Raw genomic sequence first — 22,374 nt, 5'->3', positions numbered from 1 at the left:
TGTACTACTACGCCCTCACACACTCTCGCCTCCCCTTTGATTGCATATCATGTATTAGTTTTTGGTAGGGGTCCACTTTGGGTTTTGCCTTGAATGGTAAGGAAGCATTAGTAAGTTTGTTGTCTATCTTTATGTTCTTTTGATACTCAGATTTCCCATTATGTTTAGCTAATTGCTCAAATGAAGCATGGTTAATTAAGAATACTAATTTTGGTAGTTGTGCAATATGAATTTTAAAACTGACAGAATAGACTCTAGGGATGCAAAGATAGCGACAGATCACATGGCTACATTCAAGGGGTACAATGGATTACAACTATTTATGGTTCTACGAGTGCCAAACTATGAAGGATTAATGCATAAAACAATTGTGTGGTATACCATAGAGGATGATTAGACTATGCAGGTGGTGTTTAATATTTTAAAAAAAATATACACTTGAATGAGTTTTTGGTCGGAGTGTGTTAGAGAGTTTACGACTAATGTTGAGATAATTTCTTAGTTATGTACATGTGTTGCTCTGTATGTAAAAGAGAATTGAAATATGTAGTTGAATATGAGGAATTTTTGTGTTTCTGATGATATGTTCAATGGCAGTTCATTTTTATGTTTTCAATAATATGTTTAATGACAATTTTCCAAGGGAACCAATGTGTAAATCCAAAGGGTACAGTTTCAAGATTGTAAGGTAGTATTGTAGTAGTCAGTCATGATAGTATCCTTCGAACAAAGTGAGGGCAACTAAAGCAATGTAGCCCAGATAAGATGTTACAAAGATCTCTTGACTACTAAAATTTTGAACCATTTCTATGAAATCACTAAATATGTTAGTAGTGGAAATAGTGCATTCAATAAAGCCTTTGTCATATATCCAATGAAGGAAACTTTTCAATTATCTCATGTGTGGTCTGTATTATTTCATTCATGACTCAGTGCCATATCAAACATTTTAACCTTGGCTATTTAACTAAAACATAGAATGGGCTACCCTTACTTACACATAACAAAACATCAATAATCTCTCCTCCCAACCCCTATATATATCTTATAGAGCTTACCGTTTGTAATATTGATCATGGATTTCCACTTGATTCAAAAGTTAATTGGTACTCTCTCTCATCTCCTTAAAATCCCTTAAAATTACAACCTTAAAATCCCTCAAACCACCGAAAATATTAGTTTGACAAGTATAATTTCAGATTTAAAATGGTGTGTTATCATACATTTTTTCAATATGATCTTCACTTTCCGTAAGTAAAAATTACTTGAATATCTCATAAACTATGCATAATTATGAATATTTTTCATAACAATTTAATATAACGACACCCGTTCGTAGAGAGTTTATGTATGAGCTTAGTATGTGGTTCGTAGAATAGATGCTTGAAATTTCTAAACTAAAATTTGGGAATTCAAATCATTCGCTATCAATGACGGTTTCTTCTACAGCAATTTTTAAATATTAAAACAAATATGGTAAAATATGGGACACATTGAATATTTCAAAAAAAAATTTGTTTTGATCAAAACTTCAATCATTCAAATATTTTGGAGTTAAATTTTTTGACACATAATAATTCAAAAAAATAAATTAAAAAATAATAATATGAAAACGGTCCCCGTTAATATTGGACACATTGAATATTTCTATAAATATGTGTTTTCATCAAAATTTGAATCATTACAATATTCTATAGTTAAAACTTTTTGATACATAATAATTCAAAAATTAAATTTATAAAATATTAAAAAAAAAAATCAAATCAATTATTTAAAATCGGTCCCCGTTTGTTGAACGGGCTCAAAAACTAGTCTATATTAACATTACAAAGCAGTATAGGGACTGCGGTTACAAACCTCTTTTCTCGCTTATGACGTGAACAATCTAAAACATAAAGGCCCGTCTGCTGGTTTAAATAGCAACATCCGACCTCGTTGGATCTAGCTCTCCCGGTCGTCTCTCTCTTCTCGCTCTCTTTAGATTTTAGTTGCTGCCACTCCCTCACTCTCTCTCTCTATTAAGAAGGCTTTTTCCATAAGTTTGCTCAGTTACTAACTCACAATATATATAGAAGAGAGAGACGATCGGGAGAGCTAGAATTATAGAGGCAGATGAGCAGAGCCCAGTCCATTTTTTTCGTTGGCACACACAAAAAGAATGCAAAAGGGTTTTTTCTTTGAAGATCGAAGAAGAATTATAGTTTGATGATCGTTGGCATTTTCTTTTTGCTCTGATGAAGTAGGAGTCTATAAGTTTTTTAGAGAAAGAAGTAGTATCTTATGTGGGACCTATGTTTAAAGATAACTAATTGATATTGATACTCATGTTTTTATTCGTATTTTAAGTTGATTATCCAATGATGTCAAGAAAATGTTATGTCAGGAAACGCCAACAAATGTATATGCCTTGGTTTAGTTGACTATGAATGGAGCCATGTTTAACTCAACCATATGATCATGATGTTTATAGTTTCTTGTTGACGAATATTACTAGGAAGGTTGTTCTTGTCTTGTATATATCTTTGCAAATACATATGTCAGGCCATCTTTGATAGGCAATTATTGTTTATTTTACTTGCCTATGATTAAGGTCAACTTTGACATTTGATTCTATGAAGATTAAACCCTGTTGCTAATAATTTTAGACTGAACTTCCACTTACAAATGTTTTTAAGTTTTTTTAGAAGCTCGCAATATGGTTCAGTGTTGGAGCTGCTTTAGAAAAGATCGATGAAGCAAAGCGTGCAAAGATTGTAAAGTGCTCAGAGTCAATGTGAAAGCTGACATATTATGCCACTGTTGAAACATTTGTTTTAACAATTGCCTACCACGAATACTGGTTCAGAGATACATATCAATATTTGAGAGGCTGGCCAGATCAAGAGCTGAAGTGAGTACTGTAGTCTTAGTAATTGCTCCAGTGTATATCTGTGTTTGAACCTGTATTGAAATTCATTTTAGAACTCTGAAAGATATAGGTAAGTTCCTTAACAATACTTTAAGTTTCTAATGCCAGTCCAAGTTCTTGTATAATTGGTACCCTCTGGTAACCTAATCTTGATTACACCAGCCTAATCTTGATTACACCAGCATTCTATATGTACACCACTCTATATTTCTGAGTTCGCTCGCTCTCTCTCTCATAACTCTTATATATTAACTGAGTCATATACAACGAATGAACGAGTCTATATGTACGTACCTCACAATGGATACTACTCGAACATTTGTTAAAGATGTCAAGCGTGTCGTCGTTAAGGTTCATTTTTGTCGTTGATTTTATTTTTAGGAAACTATAATTATTGAACTATGAAGCTTTGTTTATTTGATTGTAATTGAGATTGAACAGTTGTCTTTATTATTGTAATAATTCAACATTGTGTAGAGTAGATTGTTAGTTTTTTTTTTCCCAAGTAGTGATTTGACAACCAATGCCAAAGTTTGATGATCAAATTTCTTCCTAAATTTGCCTTTTGACCTGTTACCAGTGAGAACTCAAGTCAAGATCTCTTTACTGTTCTTATATAGATGCATTTTACTTGATCTATTTATATTTATATTTCACTGTGGCTAAGTTTAGGTCAGTTATATGAAGAGATCGACCTCTTAGTAGTTCTTGGCTTCTTATTTTCTTTCTTAAAGGTTGGAACAGTTGTTGTCACCCGATCTGATGGACGATTAGCATTGGGCAGGCTTGGAGCACTTTGTGAACAGGTTCTCTTTGACATTAGTACTTACTGTGTTCTTTTCTTGAATTAATGGAAGAATGATAACTAGCTTATAATTTATTTCCTCTTGTTTTACCCAAATAACATGCAGCTTAAAGATTTAAACTCTCGAGGGTTTGAGGTTATTTTAGTGACTTCAGGCGCTGTTGGTGTTGGCCGCCAGAGGCTTAGATTCAGGAAATTAGTTAATACTTAATAGCAGGTGTGCTTTCTTTTTTTTGTTGAACTTTCTTGTATTGTGTTTATTTTCTGCATATCATTGAATATACAACATTCTGTTGTCCATATTTGGATAATTTTCACACGTTTCTAATTTTCTCGAGTCAACCAAATTTAATCGGTATGTGCATGCCTTGCAATATATGTTGGATTGGTTTACCAGTTATTGTTTAAACCGTACACGATGGTCCCCGGTTCTTTTAAACCGTTACGTTGAATACTCGACTTCAGCGGCAGCAGCTGTAGCCGAGCCAATGACAATGACGAATAATAATAATAGTAAAGGCGGGAAAATAACGGATGAGTTTACAGGTGCGGGTGCAATTGGGAGTGTGTGTCAAGTTATTGGTGCTGTGGTTGATGTTAGATTTATTGAAGGGTTGCCACCTATTTCGACTGCTTTAGAAGTTTTGGATAATTCGATTCGGTTGGTTTTGGAAGTGGCTCAACATTTGGGGGAGAATACGGTTAGGACTATTGCTATGGATGGTACTGAAGGTCTTGTTAGAGGTCAAAGGCTTCTTAATATTGGTTCTCCCATCACTGTAAGTATGATCCATTTATTAACTTTAGTTATTTGTTGCTAATGAGAGGTAATGTAAGGAAAATGTTGTATAAATTCATTTGGGACTGTTTCAAACATTGAGATTAGTTTTCCACTGCATATCATGGTATTCGACAGTGGTTAAGATGTGGGGGATAATTTTTATCTGTTTTGGTTGTGGAATTGATGGTAATTACCCTTCCTTATCTGTGGGTTATTGGTGTCTATTGGTGTCTGAATTAGGTCATTATATCCGACACGGAGGGGGCTACGGATCTTGATTTGGAGTATCTGATTTTTAATTAATTTTTTAATTTCCGATATGTGGGGATTAACGTCATTGGTGATAGTAACCCAAAATTTTTTTGGAACAACAAAAAAAAAAAAAAAGTGAAATAAAATCCAAAATAAGAAGAGATGCAAGAGAATAAAGATAAAGTGAATTAAGATGTAGAAGGTGACTTAGTTGAAGTTGGACAACTTGATTGACAAATCTATTGTATTGTTTTTTGAGGTATACAAAGTTGTTGCTTAATGTGTTTGAATTGGTGCTCCTATATTTACTCATCATAGTTTTGTCATTGGGAACCCATTACATATGTTTTGGTAGTTTTTTCATCATAGTTTTTTTGACATATGTTTTGGTTTGTTCACTGTTTTGACATGTTATTTCCTTTTTCACCTGAAACCGATCATTTCTTGCCCATCCATCGTGAGGCCCCCAGCCTATGTTGAGCAGGCTACCGAGCAAGAAATCCTTGTAACTGGTATTAAGGTATGAAGAGCTTCATGTGCTTATGTAAATATTGTTTATTATCAGTTGTACTGAATTTACGAATAAAAGTAGCACGCAGTGTCTATTTCACTTAATGTTACAAGAGTTTGAGAGGAGGAAAGATTATGTCTCAACTAAACGTGTATTATTGCTGCATTGTACAGGTTGTGGACCTGCTTGCACCATACCAGAGAGGAGGAAAGATTGGGTTGTTTGGTGGTGCTGGTGTCAGAAAGACTGCTTATTATGGAGCTGATCAAAACGATAACTCGGGTCGTTTGTTCGCACTATGCGGCCAACGCGCTTCTTGAATGCATCCTTCTTATCTCTCCATTCTATCTGCAAAGTATGTATATAATGATATGTCAGGAACTAATTTTGTCAAACCAAACTCATATAGCTAGCATATTCTAACAGAGCTCAGATATTTCAACAAGCACACCGTGCAGCACACAGATATTTAAGCCCAATTATTATAAATGGTAGTGGGGACATGCGAGTTTACCTCAAGAATAACTCTTCGAGCGTCGAGATATGTAGCGCCGTAGACGCCTTGGACGGGCATACACTAGTATAAGATGGTTGAAAGCATCTTTTTTAACGGACATCTAGATGCTGATATAGCACGCTGAAATTACCATTAGATAGTGTCACACAAATACATGATATGTCATGTATGGAAAATTTGTCCCCTTAATATCTTGCTGAAAAATCCTAAAAATGCAAAAAATAAAAAATGCATGGCTTAATTGTAAAGAACGCATGACGAGACATTATAATCAATATCAGAAACTCAGTATTAAAGCATAAACGAATTCTTCAATTGTTAATATAACATATTTACATATATCATTAATGCTGAATGTTAAAATCTGATTTAAGTAAATACATGTCATGTCAGATTTCAACAAAATTTAACAGGGGAAAATATCAAATGGCACACAGAAAAAAAATAAAAAAAATACAAGGAAAATGAGAAACTCATAGACCAAACCTGTGTAAGCAATCCTTTTGGTTTGAACTCATATTTCCCAGGGTTCTTTAGAGTAAGAGAATTTTTTTGGGGGCCTGCAAGTTGCAACAAGAAGTAACTGAGCATGTTCGCCACCCTCTCAACCTGGGAAAAAAACAAATAATGTTACAATGACAACATGTGTAGGTCAAGAATTGTATACATAAGAAGGACAAAAGAGAGCTTACCATCTCGGGAAGAAGGAAAGGAACTGTAATCTCATTTGATGTGAATGCCAACATATTGACATCCTCCATTGCCAATTTCATATCAATACGGATAATCTACAACGACAAATTGTTTTCATTTTGTTAGATATCTTGTTCGGTGGTAAAGCTCTTCCACCCGTGGTACAACCAATTTTTCAAAGGCAAAAATTGCTATATCATTGATACTTCAACATAATAAATATTGAAGCATGATATTTTTACAAAGTGCAAGATACCATGCTTTCACAGCAATTTGTCCAATGCTTCTGCACTGGACGGACAATTCAACAAAAAACATATGAGACTCACATTTTCCTGAGAGTGAAATTGTCGAGTTCTCTCCTGTCTCTCCTGAGCTGGTCTTGATTCCCATTCTGCAGTATTAGACATCTCAGCTTCTATTCCTTTGAGTTCATGAATCTTGTTTAGACTCATCAAGAAGATAAATGCTATCATTGATCAGGAAGTTCAAAAAGTTCAAATACACCCCCTTCTCTTCTTCCTTTGCAATCTGGATCACATATACAGATGAACAAATTTAAGGACATAATGCATCAGTCATCAGCTACCTATTAGAGCTTGATAACGAAAAAATAACCAAGTGATTAAAATAAGATTGACATCTTCGCGCCACGGATGCCTCATAGCAACAGAGGACATAATTGGTAAGCCACCATCAAATATTTGTGCCTTGATGTGACTTTTGGGGCAAGCAATGAGGCATTTAACTTTACCTCACTAAGGAAAACGGCCCTTCCGTCAAATGCCATAGAATTGAATTTTTAAGCACACGTTCAACAGAAAATGGTAAGGTGAGAATGATCAACCTATTTCCATCTATTGCGATGGCTAGGCACTTGCCAAAGATACTCTAGCAATTGTGCGATATTATGAGGATGTTGAACTTGTCATAGATGTTAGAATATTAGAACGTATCTTGTGTAAGTAAACAATTATTATTCATGTATATATAGAAACATCAATAAACTTGTGGACCCCATATCCCAAAGTTGTTTTATGTTATGCAAACCTCCCAAACCAAAGTTGTTTTGACTTGTTGAATTTGACTTTTTCAACTTTTCTCTTCTATTCTCTTCTCTTCCACCATAAAAAATCTTAAACCCTTAAACCCTAAAGAAAACTATATCCTAACACTAACACTAAATACTAATGGAAGAGCCCAACCCTATTTTTGAACATGAAGATTAAGAAAAAAATGTAGAACAAGTTCCAAGTGATCCCATTCAAGAAGAAAATGTAGAACAAGTTCAAAGTGACCCCATTCAAGAAGAAAATATAGAACAAGTTCAAAGTGAAGAAAATAGAGGAATCGATGATGATGCATTTAATAAGAATAAGGTAAATCTAAATTAAACGTAATTATGCATGTAGTAATTATTCATGTGTACAGTGATATATAGGACTGAAAGAGAAAATTCGAACACCGAGGCTTAAACGACCCAGCTAGGTCGTTCGTATTGCACACCAAACGGTCTGGTCACACCGTCTGGACTGAGTCCAAAACGATGTGGCCATGTCGTTTGGGATTTGGACTTAGAAAAAAAAACTTACCGGTATGGTCACACCGTTTAGACTAAGTCCCAAACGACTTAGCCACACCATTTGGGACTCAGTCCAAACGGTGTGGCCATGTCGTTTGGGATTTGAACTTTGAAAAAATATGAAGTTCTGTTTTTTGGCCTCTTGACCGGTGTGGCCACACCGTTTGGACTAAGTCCCAAATGACTTGGCCACACCGTTTGGGACTCAGTCCACACGGTGTGGCCATGTTGTTTGGGATTTGAATTTTGAAAAAATATGAAGTTATGTTTTTTTGCCTCTTGACCGGTGTGGCCACACCATTTGGACTAAGTCCCAAACGGTGTAGCCAAGTCGTTTGGGATTTGAACTTGGAAAAACATAGAGTTCTGTTTTTTGGCCTCTTTACCGGTGTGGCCATGTCGTTTTAGGATTTGAACATAGAAAAACACAAACAATGGTAAACGGTGTGTTTGTGGCATTTGGTACTTAAGCCAAACATCAATTAACAACTGTTCTTCATTTAGGATCCTTCGATGTGTTTCGAGAACTCTGGAAACTCGAATGACGTGGATGATGTTCAACCGCTTTCAATGGATACAACAAAAATATTTATTACGGAAGAGATATATAGTAGGCATTGTTTTAACTTGTTTTTATTTTTTAAATGAAATTATATTAGTTTATTGATTGTTGTTTTCTTTCATATATATCTTTAGGTATTTCATACACGTAATGACGTAATTGGTTGGGCAACTGCTTGGTGAAAATAATGTAATGTGGTTGTGGTAATTGGGAAGTCGCAGAATGCTAACAGGAACCGAGTACCAAGGCTGGAATTAGCTTACAAGAGTTCGGGCGTGTATCGTTCACACAAAAAGGTAGAGAAGGCTAATAAGAGAAATACGAGAACCAAGAAACGTGGATGTCCATTTAAGTTAAGATGTATTTTCCAACGCGGCACTATCGATAGTTGGAAAATTGCCGTTCTTAATGGTGTTCACAACCATCCATTGGCGAAGACCCTTGAAGGACATGCATTTGCTACTCGACTGACCGTTCCACAATTCGAGTTCTTGTCAGAGATGCTCAAAATGGAGTTAAGCCTAAAGAAGCTTTGAAGTCCATCAAACATAGGTTTCCTGATAACCTATCTAGCATATGTCAAGTCTACAATGTCAGGCACAAGGTGAGGATATTGGATATGAACGATCACTCGCAAATGCAGAGATTGCGTGAGTTGTTAGCATAAAACCATTATTTCAAGGAAGTGAGAGAGGATACGAATACGAATGAGATAACGGGATTGTTATGGGCCCATCCGGACGGTGTTAAAATGGCTTGGACTTTTCCAAAAGTTTTCATCATAGACGCCACCTACAAAATGAATAAGTATCGGTGGCCTTTTGTACAGTTTGTGGGGTGACTTCAACCTGGAAGTCTTTCCACGGTCTGTCAAGTGTAGCTTCAGTCAAACAACGATAGACTATGAGTGGGATTTACGTCAGTTTAACAGCTTGCTGGGTGAAGAAAGGCCATCTGTGATCTTGTCTGACAGGGACTTGGCCTTGATGAGTGCCGTTGATATTGTGTTTCCTGACGCGCACAAGCATCTATGTAGATGGCATATCTCTATGTGCGTCCTTCAGAAATGCAATGATTTTTTTACCACCACAGAACTTGTAGATAAAAGCCAGTTCTCGTGGAACACTGTAGTGAAATCGAGGACTTAGGATATCTTTAACCGTAGAATTGCTGCTTTGGAAAAACACTATAGGGTTAAGTACTCCAATTTTGTTAATTAGCTGCGAGAGACTTGGTTGCTTTACAAGGATCGATTTGTATATTGTTGGACATATCAACACATTCACTTTGGGAGTACAACGACCAATAGAGTCGAAGGGTCTCATGCTCAGGTGAAACGTGTTCTAGGAAACACAAACAGACATGATTTTCTAAGTATGTTTTACTTGATCCACCCGATTTTAGAGATCCAGATGTCTGAGATTAGAGGTACGTTTGAGAAGAGTTTGATTGTAACCCAGCACCACCACCGGATTCCTTTATTTCGTGAACTCAGAAACCTGGTCTCAAGAAAATATTTGGACTTGCTTTATGAAGAACTAGATACCCGTGTAAGTCGTGCTGCTAAGGACTTTGAGTTCATTTGTGGGTGTTATTTGCGCACCAGTCATGGATTGCCATGTGCTCACGAAATCATTGAACTTTAAAAGCAAGAACGTTCCATATCTTTGAGTGCTATCAATCCCTTTTGGAAAACTCTGTCTGCTTTTCCAAGTGTGTCGGTGGGTGTTGGTCCTGATTGTAGACCTTCGATGGATATGTTTATGAAAAGGTATGAAATGGCTTCTGAAGAAAAACAGAGGGTTATGGTTAGGAAACTTATGGAGATTGCTGTGCCAGAAAGTACATGGCTAGAACCACCTCATGAGGAGGCGAAAACCAAAGGTCGGCCTAAGGGTAGTTGTAAGAGAAAGCTTCCAACTGAGGATGAGAACTCTTTGATAACCCGTAAAAACTCAATTAGATTACTCTAACCTTATTCTTATGGTATCAATAATTTATTTCTTACTCTCACATATATATTCATGCAATATATAGAGAACGGAATCGTTCCACTCTTAACTCTCAAGACTTAAACAAATTCAATTGAACAAACACAAAGAACAATGGTGAGAGTAATGTGTTATATGAAATATCTATTCTATGATTATACTACGGATTCAATTTATAATAACAAGATACAATAATTCAACTACAGAAATACTAACTGGACTCTATGATAAGGAATTAGGGGGATTGATTCCGCTTTAACTCTACTTAATCTACTAACAAAGAACTGCCGTGACTCCAAATTGAAATGTTATCGCGATAACAATTGGTAAATCTAATCCCTAACTATTCATGGCAATCTCTACCAAGTAATAACTAGCATGTGAAGCATTAAACCCATTCTCATGGTGAACTAATTACTTCTAGAATTGAATAGATTATCAGGACGAATTCTAAGCTAACAAAATCAAGTTTTCATCAAGGCTTCCTCAACCCCTCTAATGGAGGGTTAGCCTAGAGTCATTAAACTATCATTTCTCATGGAATCTAAACAAGACATAATATAAAGATTTGAACTTTACTTGTTTAAACTCAATTCGAAACTCCTGTAATAATTGAATTAAACTAATAATGACAAATAAGTAAATCTAAGGATTTAAGCTAATAAATAAATGAAAATGAAACTAGATTATGGAGAACTAATTAACTTTATTTATCTAATGAATAGCAATAACAATAATTTAATACTGAATTTAAGGCAAGAATAAAAAATAATTAATTAATCTAAAACTAGATCTAGAACTAAGGTTTAATGGCTACTTTTCTTATCCTAACCTAATTTATTTTCTAACCTAACTATCTACATTTAACAAAGAGCTAAGCTTTGGTTTTTATATGTTCAGATGCAAAAATCATGCATGGGCTTGGATCCATGTTTCGGGCCAGAGAATCAGGCCCAAAACCCAATACTTTCAGTCCAAAAAGGCCTCTTCAGCTGCAGTTGACTTCGACATACTTTGCATCCACTTCTGCTCCTCTGATTGGGCTAAGGCTTGAACCATTGGAAAGCTCTTTCCGAGCCGGTCGTTTTGACATAAGGTAGGCCCAATTCTGAGGTCTGAGTCCAAAGATATGGTCTTCGGAAGTTCTGTTGACTTTGTGCAATCGTTTTTACGCCCGCGTGGACTTTGACTTTTCATCTTTTGACCGGGCTTTACAGAGGCTTTGTCTTCTTGAATCTTGGCCTTTAATCACAGAACTCCTTAGCAACCGACCTTTGCTCCTTTATCTCGCTAAAGTGGCACATTTCTGCACATAATGGACTTTGAAGCCTGAAATGCATAAAAACACGTAATCAGTATTAACTCTTACTTATTATTCACATAATTGGTCTAAAAGTACGATTGTTAAGGGCTTAAAACTACAGTTTTGGGCTCTTATCACTCTTCAAAGCGAGATTCATCTGCTGGTTTCGAACATTCCCAATGTGAGCATGAAGAGTGGGTCTCGTCGCAACAATCGGAATGTACACCAAACTCCAAGCCTTCTCATAAAAGACCCACACCATCGAAATATGTTACTCCAAACCCACCTGCAGATAAGTCTTCTCCGAAACCATCTTTACCACAAAAAAAAACCACACCACGGAAGAACTCTTCTCAAAAATCACATTTACCACCTAAAACAACCACACCACGGAATAACTCTTCTCAAAAATCACCTTTACCACCTAAAACGACCACACCATGGAATAACTCTTCTAAAAAATCACCTTAAAAGTTAGACATTGGCATCCTGAGGGGGCCGAAATATTACGGTTTGGATATTCCAGAAGAACTGCACAAATATATTGTTAAAGTGGATGACCCTGTGGGTGATGACAATTACGGGTATAGAGCAATGTGCATTGCACTGGGAAGAAGTCAGGAAGAGTGGCCGTGGATGAGAAATGAATTGTTATAAGAACTTAATGACAACCTCCCCCTATACTGTACATTGTACACTCATAGTGAGGTTAGTTTTGTGAAACCTACAATTTCTCATGCATGTGGTTGGGCACCCTATAATAAGTGGATGACCATGCCATTTGTTTGATATCTATTTGCTTCGAGATTTAATGTCGTCCTCGTACATTTAGGAAGTACGTACTACTATCTTATCTTGCCACTGAGAACCCAAGCAAATCTTGAGAGAGTAAATAAAGTGTTGGGTACCGCTTACGTATAGGGATGTCATTTTGTCTATGTTGAACTTATTGATGATTGTTCGGTTCCAAAACCGATGCAAAGATGGCATAGAGCTCGACACTTAATTGCAGATAGTTGGGATACTGCATTACAAGCAAGACAAGCGCAATTTACGGCATTGAACATTCCCAATTTAGTATTGGAAGACGAGCACACTAATGATGGGTCTGAAATACCAATAATAGATGTTGACTAGGAATAAGTCTATGTAATTAATGTTCATGTAGTTGGAATTATAATTTGGTTTTTTATATAATTTTCTTAAATTTGATGGTATTTTTTGGTCGAATTTGATGTATGGATGTATGTTTGTTTGATTTGGATGGTTTGGATGTTCAATGGTGTGGCCATGTCTTTTGGGATTTGAACTTGGAAAAAATATAAAGTTTTGTTTTTTGGCCTCTTGACCGGTGTGGCTATGTCGTTTGGGACTTAGTTCAAACGGTGTGGCCATGTCGTTTGGAATTTGAACTTGAAAAAATGTGAAATTCTGTTTTTTGGCCTCTTGACCGGTGTGGCCACACCGTTTGCTGATGTTTTAGGCCACTAATTTTTCCCTTCTAAATTCTAAGTTGTAACATTACAGATCAGCTCTCATGCAATCTGCATTACAATAGTAGTTTCAAATAAACACTATTGTAGTTACTGGAAACTCAAAGAAACACTAGGATTTTTAAGTGTGTTGTGTATTGTAGAAATTCCTCTCATTATTAATCAGGCACTCACGGAGGATTTTTGTCGCCCCTTTTTAGCTTCGAAGGGATTAGTAGACTCGGAAGAGCGACTACTCGATGTATGGCTTGTTTGAGGTTTATTGGGATTATTATGCATGTTTACTTGACTCACCATGGCCTCATAACCCATGTCTTCAAAATAAATCCAACAAACTCAATCTTATTTTCTAGTTCCATCATAACCTCAGCGACAATATCATTATTTTCCATGCCTGATAGAAAGTAAACGGAGACATGCTTAAGGTTCTTGAAAATGGAAGTGAAATCAAACTTCTCTGATTCCAAAAATTCCTTTTCTTCAAATGCAAAGGCATCCTTGTAGTCACCACTGAGCTGAAAGTTGAAATGAAAGTCATGTTAAAATGTATCATTTAATTTGAGTGGATTGCACTAAAAAGCATTAGCTAAAACAATGTAGTAATTACCATCATTTCCACTGTAAATGCTGCGTACTTCATGTCAAGACGACCAAGATTGGCAGAGCATTTTAGCAAGTAACAAATTCCTGGGAGCTCCCATTTTGTCAATGCAGTCTCTAGTTCTAGAGATGTACCATTAAAGGGTAAAAGTTCAAACCTTTTTTGCACCTCTCCTATAGACAAAACCTGAGTAAAAGATTGTAAATAAGAGCACAGTAGAGAAAATTAGACATGTCCCTACCTGAACAAGATACTTGCATATCCTATAGAGATGCAATTCTAAGTTGTAACAGTAATAATTATTTAATTGAAACCACAAAAAACAGAAAAGATACAAATATGTGACCTGCCCATACCTGAACAAGATACTTGCATATTCTAAGTGTGGTCAAGTATACAATTATTATGAATTTCGGTATGGGCACACCGTTTGGGACTTGTGGCCATGTCGTTTGGGATTTGAACTTTGAAAATTTTGAAGTTCTATTTTTTTGACCGGTGTGGCACACCATTTGGACTAGTTGTTTGGGACTGAAATTTGGCGAACCTCGATTTCTTTTTTTCTTAACTTCCATATTCCAACAAGGACTCTTCCAACAATTCTAACACTTTCAAATTCAACTTCCATATTCCAACAATTCTAACACTTCCAAATTCAAAACCAAACACATAAAATGGATAATCACATAACATCAAATAATATTTTGAAATAACATACGACAAAATCAAGTATTCATAAAGTTGGGTACAGATATCACAACGTCACTCTTTACAACAAAAGCAACCTAAACAACTCTATACTACTAGAACTCCAAGAGTTGAGATCAATGCTCAAGAATAGGCTGCTTCTTCACCTATGCTCCTTCACGATATCGTCCGCCAATGAACTTGCACCGGGTTAAATTGTATGCCTCCATGAACTCGTTCCGTGCATCGTCTGGAATTGTAATCCCACCCAATTACAGGCCTTGATTGAGCAAGTGAGAAATTTCATCGACGATAGGGTGCTGTCAAAATTAAAACGAAAAACTACATTAGTATATACATTTATAAAATACAAAAAAAAAAAAAAAAACTAACGTTGTAAGGTATTAACTCACCAGATTATGATATGGAAGACTCTGTAGGGAGTAGTGATTAGGGTTTATCATTCGAATATGACTATTGTTTTCGTACCAACTCATGTATCTACTAACACACTCCCATGGATAAGACGGAATGGGTCCTCGATGTTCAAGTTGTATCAAGTGATTTTGCCATTTACTCCAGTAGGAAGACGCAATATTAAATTTCACATCGTACCCGCATCCAGAAGTAGTTCGCGTCGAGGTCTTTGGTCTTGGGGGATCTGAGGGTACAAACTGCATATGACCCAACTGACGCACAACCCTCGAAACATTGTACTACTCGACATCATCAAGAAAGCATATAAATCCCTCGAAAAATGCTATTTCATCCACCGGGCGTGTAGTTCAGACTTCAGCATAGGGATACCATTCAACCTGTCAAATAACATATGATCGAGGAAATTAATCATTAACCACATACTAATAATATCAATTAATAAATAAAACTATTTACAAACAAAAATGCTTACATCGGTACAAGTCATATTATTAATCACCGCTCGGGTATGCTTCAATGCAGCTGTTGTGCTAGTATAAAAGACTGAGTAACTGAGTACTTATGAGCACGCGACATGCTTAACTGATAGTCCTCGTTTGGGAATGGCCTGAACACCGGGAAGTACTCATAAATCCATGCCTAGATTAATATAGACACCTAGTTAATATTGTAATAGATAGATAAAATTGACATTGAAAAGAAAAACAAAAAAACTAATACCTGTAGGAGAGTGAAATAGCCTGAAACACCCTTCACCTTGGCACTTGTGGCAGTCCCAAGACCCTTGTACAAGTAAGCCAGTAAGGCTGCACCCCACGCGTAATCTCTGATCTCGGTAAATTTCGAAAGCAGTCTCAGATAACAAACGGGAACTGCAGTTCCAGACGTGTCGGTGAAGGCGGTACATCCAAAGAAAAATAACAGATAAGCTTTCACAGCAAACTGCAACTCTTTTTGGGTTAACGCCTTTTTCATAACAACCCCATTTTCATCACGTAAATCTTCATCCGTTACCTTCCCAGCAAACTGCTTCATCAAGAAATCCATCCTAACTTTGGAAGTGAACTTATTGGCTTTCACCTCTGCATCTATCTTGTCCATGGGTATGCCAAGACCTTTGTGGAGGAGTCTTTTTGTCTATTCCAAGGTCAAATCAGTGTCCCCAGTCACTGCTTTGCCTCTGATCGGAACTCCTAAGAGTTGGGAAACATCGTCCAACGTGATTGTCATCTCGCCCCACGGCATATGAAACGTGTTGGTCTCTGGATGCCTCCTCTCCACAAACGCAGAGACCAACACAGAATCCATACCTCACCTAACAACTTCTTAGCACCCGTGAAAACACTTTTTGCTACATTCTTCACATTATTTATTCGAGGCATTGCTACAAAATACCCAAATAAATGAATAATAAGTAAATTAGAAAAATAAATAAAAGTATTTTGATATGATAATTACTTGACCAAAATGAAGCAAGCTATGGCTGTAGAGATTGCAAGTAAACTTCCCGTACTTGAGGGAATGAGCAAACTCAGGGGGAAGCGGCTCACTTGAAACAAATGTAACCTGGATAATCAAAACAGTGCTCATGATAAATTCACATCTCATGCCTCCTCACTTAATATTGATAAGGAAAACTCATAAACAAATAGCTAGATCCTAATCATATCAAGCCCACTCAATGTAGCCTATATGGTCGTGGCTGTAGGAACTTATTCTAGTTGCTATCCTGAGATATTTTCTGTTTTGTCAGTCAAGGTAAATAGAAAAAGGGTTAACTAGTAAGCCTTGCCTTCCAGGGGTGGGGGTGGGGGTGGGGACGTGGGCTAGGGCAGTTTACTCGTCTCCTTTATCATATTCTCTCTGCCCGTTCATGGTGTGCTCACACTTCCTCAGTGCGCGCAAGGCCGCAAGTGCCAACCAAACCAACTGGGCCTGCAACCACATTTTACTAGTATACTGTTTGGTGGATAATAAGACATGAACTGCTCCTAACATATGATATGATGCATTTCTAATTTCGAAAAGTCGAGATATCACAATGTTAAGTTACATTCAAAACATTTTATGCTACTTACATGAAAAACTATTTTTTACAAAAATTCTAAAAGCTTCGACAAAAAGATGACAATAAGGATGAAGATAAATACTATAGCTGATAAAATGATATTTGTGAACACACTTTGGTGGCTTGGGAAGATGGGAATATTCTGGATTCCCAAGTGTCAAAACTTCTGCATATGTCGCAAGAAATGCCGCTACATCTTTGTAGTATGGAACGCACACGGCATAACATGATCACTTGTAACCGTCAATAAACGAGATAACATGATCACTTGAAATCAAAACATAATGAGTTCACATTTTTATACGACAAAAAACTAGTGCAAGGATAACTTACCACAACCTTTGAGCTAATGGATCCTAAAATCAAGTTCAAAAGTTGTTGGCACTTGTCAAAATTGCTAGTCAACTCATTAATCTACCAAAAAAAAAAAAAAAATTACACAAACAAGATGGAAACACAATTTATCTGATATACATATTAGACACAAAACACTTACAAGCACATCAAGATCTTTGATCCCTTTGTTCCGTTTTTTTTCAATCACATCTGCCAAATTCTCCACCAACTACAACATATTAACCCTCAAAAGATCAATTAACAACATATAAACACAGTGGGGCATCTCAAAATTAGACAATAATCAATAAAAATAGAACTTTAACCATTGCCCCAAACACTATTTTAACAAACTAGGCAATATGAAGAAAGTAGAAGTTCGACGTACATGTAAGAGATGAAAATGTGAAGCTAAAGATTGATGATGTTGTTGCTGCTGCTGTTGTTGAAGAAGGCGTTGTTGTTGGAGAAGTTGTCCTTGCACAATTTTTTGTTTTTGGTTTTGGTAGGTTTTTTTGCGATTTTTTGTGAATTTGATGAAGGGTGGTAACTGGCTATTGCCGGTTTCTCGGTTTGTTCCGTGTTTTGGTTGGGGGGTGTATGGTTCGAAGTTGCACCTAACACAATGGGCAGACCCCGACCTAACTCGGGGTCTGCCCAACACAATATTGGGTCTGGCAGTAACAAGACTCATAAACATTATCAGAAATATCCATTAAAACATCTTTGATATGGTATCAAGAGCCAACTCCGATTTCCTTTTCCACTACCCCATTACTATAGGAATCGGAGCCTTTTTTTGGTGTTTGGTTTCTTTTTCTGGTCATATCATACTATTTATTACCCTCTCTTACTTATCGTTCTTGTCTTTTTTTTATCTAGTTCATTATTTGTGTTCTATATCATAATGACAGACTTAACTATCAATAATGATTCCGTTGTTGTGCATTCCAATAACGATTCCGCGGTCATGTCTAATCTTTATATGAAAGAGATGTCCTCACTAATTACTCCAGAATGACTTGATGGTACTAATTACATTGAGTGGTCATTGAATGCGCAGAACAAGATCAGGGGCAGAAAATGTTGGGGCTTTATCTCTGGTACTAAGGCTGCTCCAACAAACATAAATTATGAGGAATATGAAGCTTGGTAGGATGAGAACTGTCTGGTCAAGTCTTGGCTTCTTGATACAATGACCAAGGACATCAGGTCAATTTTCCTTCGTTTATCTACAGCCAAGGAAATCTGGGATACTGCAAAACAAACTTACTCTGTTAGCCAAGATGCATTGAAGGGTTATCAGCTATATTGTGAGAGAATTTCTGTCCACCAAAATAGAGGTTCTGTTATTCTTTATTTTGGAAAACTGAAAAAAAATATGGTAGGAATTTGACGCTATTGAAGGCTGCACTATAGAGTGTGCCAATGCCATTAAGAAATATACCACAAAGGTTAATTCTCAGTGTGTGTATGTTTTCTTGGCCGGTCTTGATTCTCTTTTGGATAGGGTTCGTGGTCGTGTTCTTGCAATTAAGCCACTTCCAGACATACAGTCCATTTATGTCATGGTTTGTGCTGAGGTGAATCATCAGGATGCCATGCTTGGTGGGACATCTAATGAAGGGACTGCTATGGTGGCTCGAAAATCATTTGCTCGTCCTGATTCAAAGAAAGGAGTTTGTAAGTGTACCCATTGTAATGGTGATAACCATGTAGTTGACACCTGCTTTAAGCTATATGGTTATCTAGATTGGCATCCAAAAGGTAAGGCGTCTCCCATGTCTTCTAACTCTAAGGTAGAGGGTTCAAGTTCGAAGAGTCACTTAGTCACTGCTGCCAGATTTGTTGCCCAGTCAGGTGTATCTAACTCTGCTCTTATTGCTTTTACTGGAAATAGTGATTGGATAATTGACACGGGTGCTACTAATCATATGACTTGCGATCGATATAAATTTAACCATTTCTCCTCTAGTTGTCCCAAATCAGTCATTACTAATGCTAATAGTGTGTCATCTCCATTTGTTGGTATTGGCACTATACCTTTGTCCCTTTCTTTATCTATCCATGATGTTTTATTTGTTCCGTCACTAAATTGTAACCTTCTCTCTGTTAGCCAATTAACCAAATCTAATAATTGTGTTGCCTTGTTTTTTCCCACTCACTGTATTTTTCAGAACACCCATACCAAGAAGAGGATTGTACTATCTGGAGGATGGTTTTCAGCGGTCCAATCAAGGAGTACAAGCTCATATTATGAGTGACGATAATGTTAATAAAAATAAAAACGAGATTTGGCTTTGGCATAGACGACTAGGACATCCCTCATTTGGTTATCTTAGGAGATTATTTCCCTCTTTATTTAATGGTTGTAGTCTTTCTGATTTTGCTTGTGAAACCTGTGTAATGGCGAAAAGCCATCATACTGTTTTCCCTTCGAGTGATAATAAATTTGTTGCTCTTTTTTTTGTAGTTCATTCAAATGTTTGGGGTCCTGCCCCACGTCCTACACATAATAGGATGAAATGGTTTATTACTTTTGTCGATGACTGCACTCGGATGACCTAGGTATATTTTTTAAAACATAAAAGTGATGTCTGTACATTTTTTCTCCTTTTCCATCAGATGGTGCTCACACAGTTTGACATCTCTGTAAAGGTTGTTCGCTCTGATAATGGGGGTGAGTATTTCAAAAAGGAATTTACCGCTTTCTGCATTCGGCTAGTATTATACATCAAACCTCTTGCTCTTATTCCTCTCAACAAAATGGGGTTGCAGAACGAAAAAACAGACATCTTTTAGAGATTACTCGGTCTTTATTAATTGGTGGTCATGTCCCATCTCACTTATGGGGCGAGGCTTTGAACTCTGTTGTTTACTTAATGAATCGTACACCCGGCCTTCTAGTGTTGTCCAATTTTGGAGACCCTTAGATGTGCTTTCTGATCACTGTACGCTTCCGCTCATTGTTAATTTAGCACCCTACATCTTCGGGTGTGTGGTGTATGTTCACTTACATACACAACAACGCACCAAACTTGATCCACGTGCGTTGAAGTGTGTCTTTGTTGGGTATGACTCAACTCAGAAGGGTTATAAGTGTTATCATCCATCGTCTAAATTTTTTTTTGTCTCAATAGATGTCATTTTTCATGAACACGACCTTTTTTATACAGAGATCACTGATTCTTCCCTTCAGGGGGAGAATAGATATGAAATGAATAATCATGATGATATAATGGTCTTTGATTTATCGGGACCACAATCACCTAGTGATACAAACTCAATAGAAAAAGTCGTCAATGCAACATCCACTGAGTGTTCAAATGAAGGATGTGAAGATCAAATCCATGATAGTACATTACCTCCTACAACGGATTCACTAATCCAATCTTCTCCAGAAGACCCATTAGAGGTATCGCCTGACTCTATTATTGTTGATTCGAATATTCATGATGTTAACCTACCTAGTCTTATTGTTAATTCTAATATTCATGATGTTAACCTACCTAGTCTTAATTCTGAACAAGTTCAATATCATCTTCCACCTCGATCTAACCATGGCCAACCACCAATTAAATATGAACCTGATCCTAAAGCTAAAGTGAAATATCCCATAAGCAATCATGTGTTATCCCACAAGTTGTCCAAGTCATATGCATCTTATGTACTCCAATTATCATCTGTTTCTATTCCTAGTAAAATGCAGGAAGCTTTAGCAGATTGTAACGCCCGTATTTTTAAAATACGTTTTTATTTATTTATTAATTAATTAAATAATTTATTTTTAAAAAATTGGTTGGATTGGACTCGGGACATGTGGGCCTGGTTTTTGGGCCCGAGTCTGTTTTGGGCTTGGGTTTCGGACCCAAGTATATAAACACATTTTTCTAGAGAATAGGGTTTTGAAAATAATAAAAATAATGAAAATGGAGGCAGAGAGAGAAGCTGGTTTGCTGGAGAGGTGGAGCGCGACGGTTCGGACTATGGAGGATTCGTCGGGTTTTAATTCAGGTGAGTAGCTATTTTGCTATATCACCGGATTTATCTTTTTCGAATATCGGTATCTTGCCTAATGTTTTGTTTTTATATCGTTCATTATATTGTTTTTATTCGACGCCGTGTTCGCCGAGTTGTTAAAACTCTAGTCAAAACACTTGTTGAATTTGAAATCCCGTGTTATTGAAACATTAGATCTGTCGAAATGGGATAATGAAGTGGTGTGGATATTGGTTTTAGTGAACGTGGGAACGGTTCCAAACTCGGAGGGCGTCGCCGCGAGCCCAAGATAAGGGAATGGTCCCGCAAGATCGCCTTATTGTTTCTTTGAACTTTTGTTGTCGCGGGCTGTTTTGGTTGGGTTGATTGGTTGTTGGTCGGAGCAGATGGATCGGGGTTGGATTAAGTTGTTGGTGATGGGGGGGTGTAAGGGTGTGGGGCGGTAGATGGGAGCCATCGAAGCTCATTATGGGCGGACGAAAATGTCAATCTAGTGTGGAGGAAGGGTTAAATGAAATTTATAAGGTAGTCGTGTTGGTTGTCGATGGAAGGGGTGTGTTGGAGCACGGTGGTTGGGCTGTTGGGAGCCTGAACAAAGGCCAATGGCGGTCGGGTTGAGTTTTACAATATGAGGGAATCGGGTTTTGTGGGTATGAGAAGATGGGGTTTTTCTAGGGGATCAAAACCGAACCATTTCGGTTAGTTTGGAGGGTCGTTGGTGGGTGGTGGTGGAGGAGAGAGCAGCAGTGAGTGAGGGAGAGGAGGAAGAAGACACGTTGGTCGGTGGGCTTGGACTTGGGCCGAAGTTCCAGGTCTTTGGCCAAAAGCTAATTAGTTCATTTGGGCG

At 37.1% G+C, this 22,374-nt stretch overlaps 3 long non-coding RNA genes across 3 annotated transcripts in view; 2 read left to right on the top strand and 1 right to left on the bottom strand.

Moving 5' to 3' along the window:
• The window catches only part of LOC147522205 (uncharacterized), a 70,203-nt gene that overhangs the window by 34,725 nt on the left and 13,104 nt on the right, over positions 1 to 22,374 (top strand). The gene's annotated exons all lie outside the window — the stretch shown is intronic.
• LOC147522207 (uncharacterized) lies at positions 1,959 to 4,658 on the top strand. The gene is made up of 4 exons (XR_015195131.1): positions 1,959 to 2,890; positions 3,643 to 3,714; positions 3,820 to 3,930; positions 4,260 to 4,658. It is a non-coding gene; the product is annotated as an uncharacterized LOC147522207 (long non-coding RNA).
• LOC147522206 (uncharacterized) lies at positions 6,048 to 6,939 on the bottom strand. The gene is made up of 3 exons (XR_015195134.1): positions 6,797 to 6,939; positions 6,467 to 6,562; positions 6,048 to 6,383 (listed from the first exon to the last, which is right to left on the bottom strand). It is a non-coding gene; the product is annotated as an uncharacterized LOC147522206 (long non-coding RNA).

The sequence above is a fragment of the Coptis chinensis genome, chromosome 1 (genome assembly GCF_015680905.1).
Source record: "Coptis chinensis isolate HL-2020 chromosome 1, ASM1568090v1, whole genome shotgun sequence".
Lineage (NCBI taxonomy): Eukaryota > Viridiplantae > Streptophyta > Magnoliopsida > Ranunculales > Ranunculaceae > Coptis > Coptis chinensis.
This window is presented reverse-complemented; position numbering and strand designations above follow the sequence as displayed.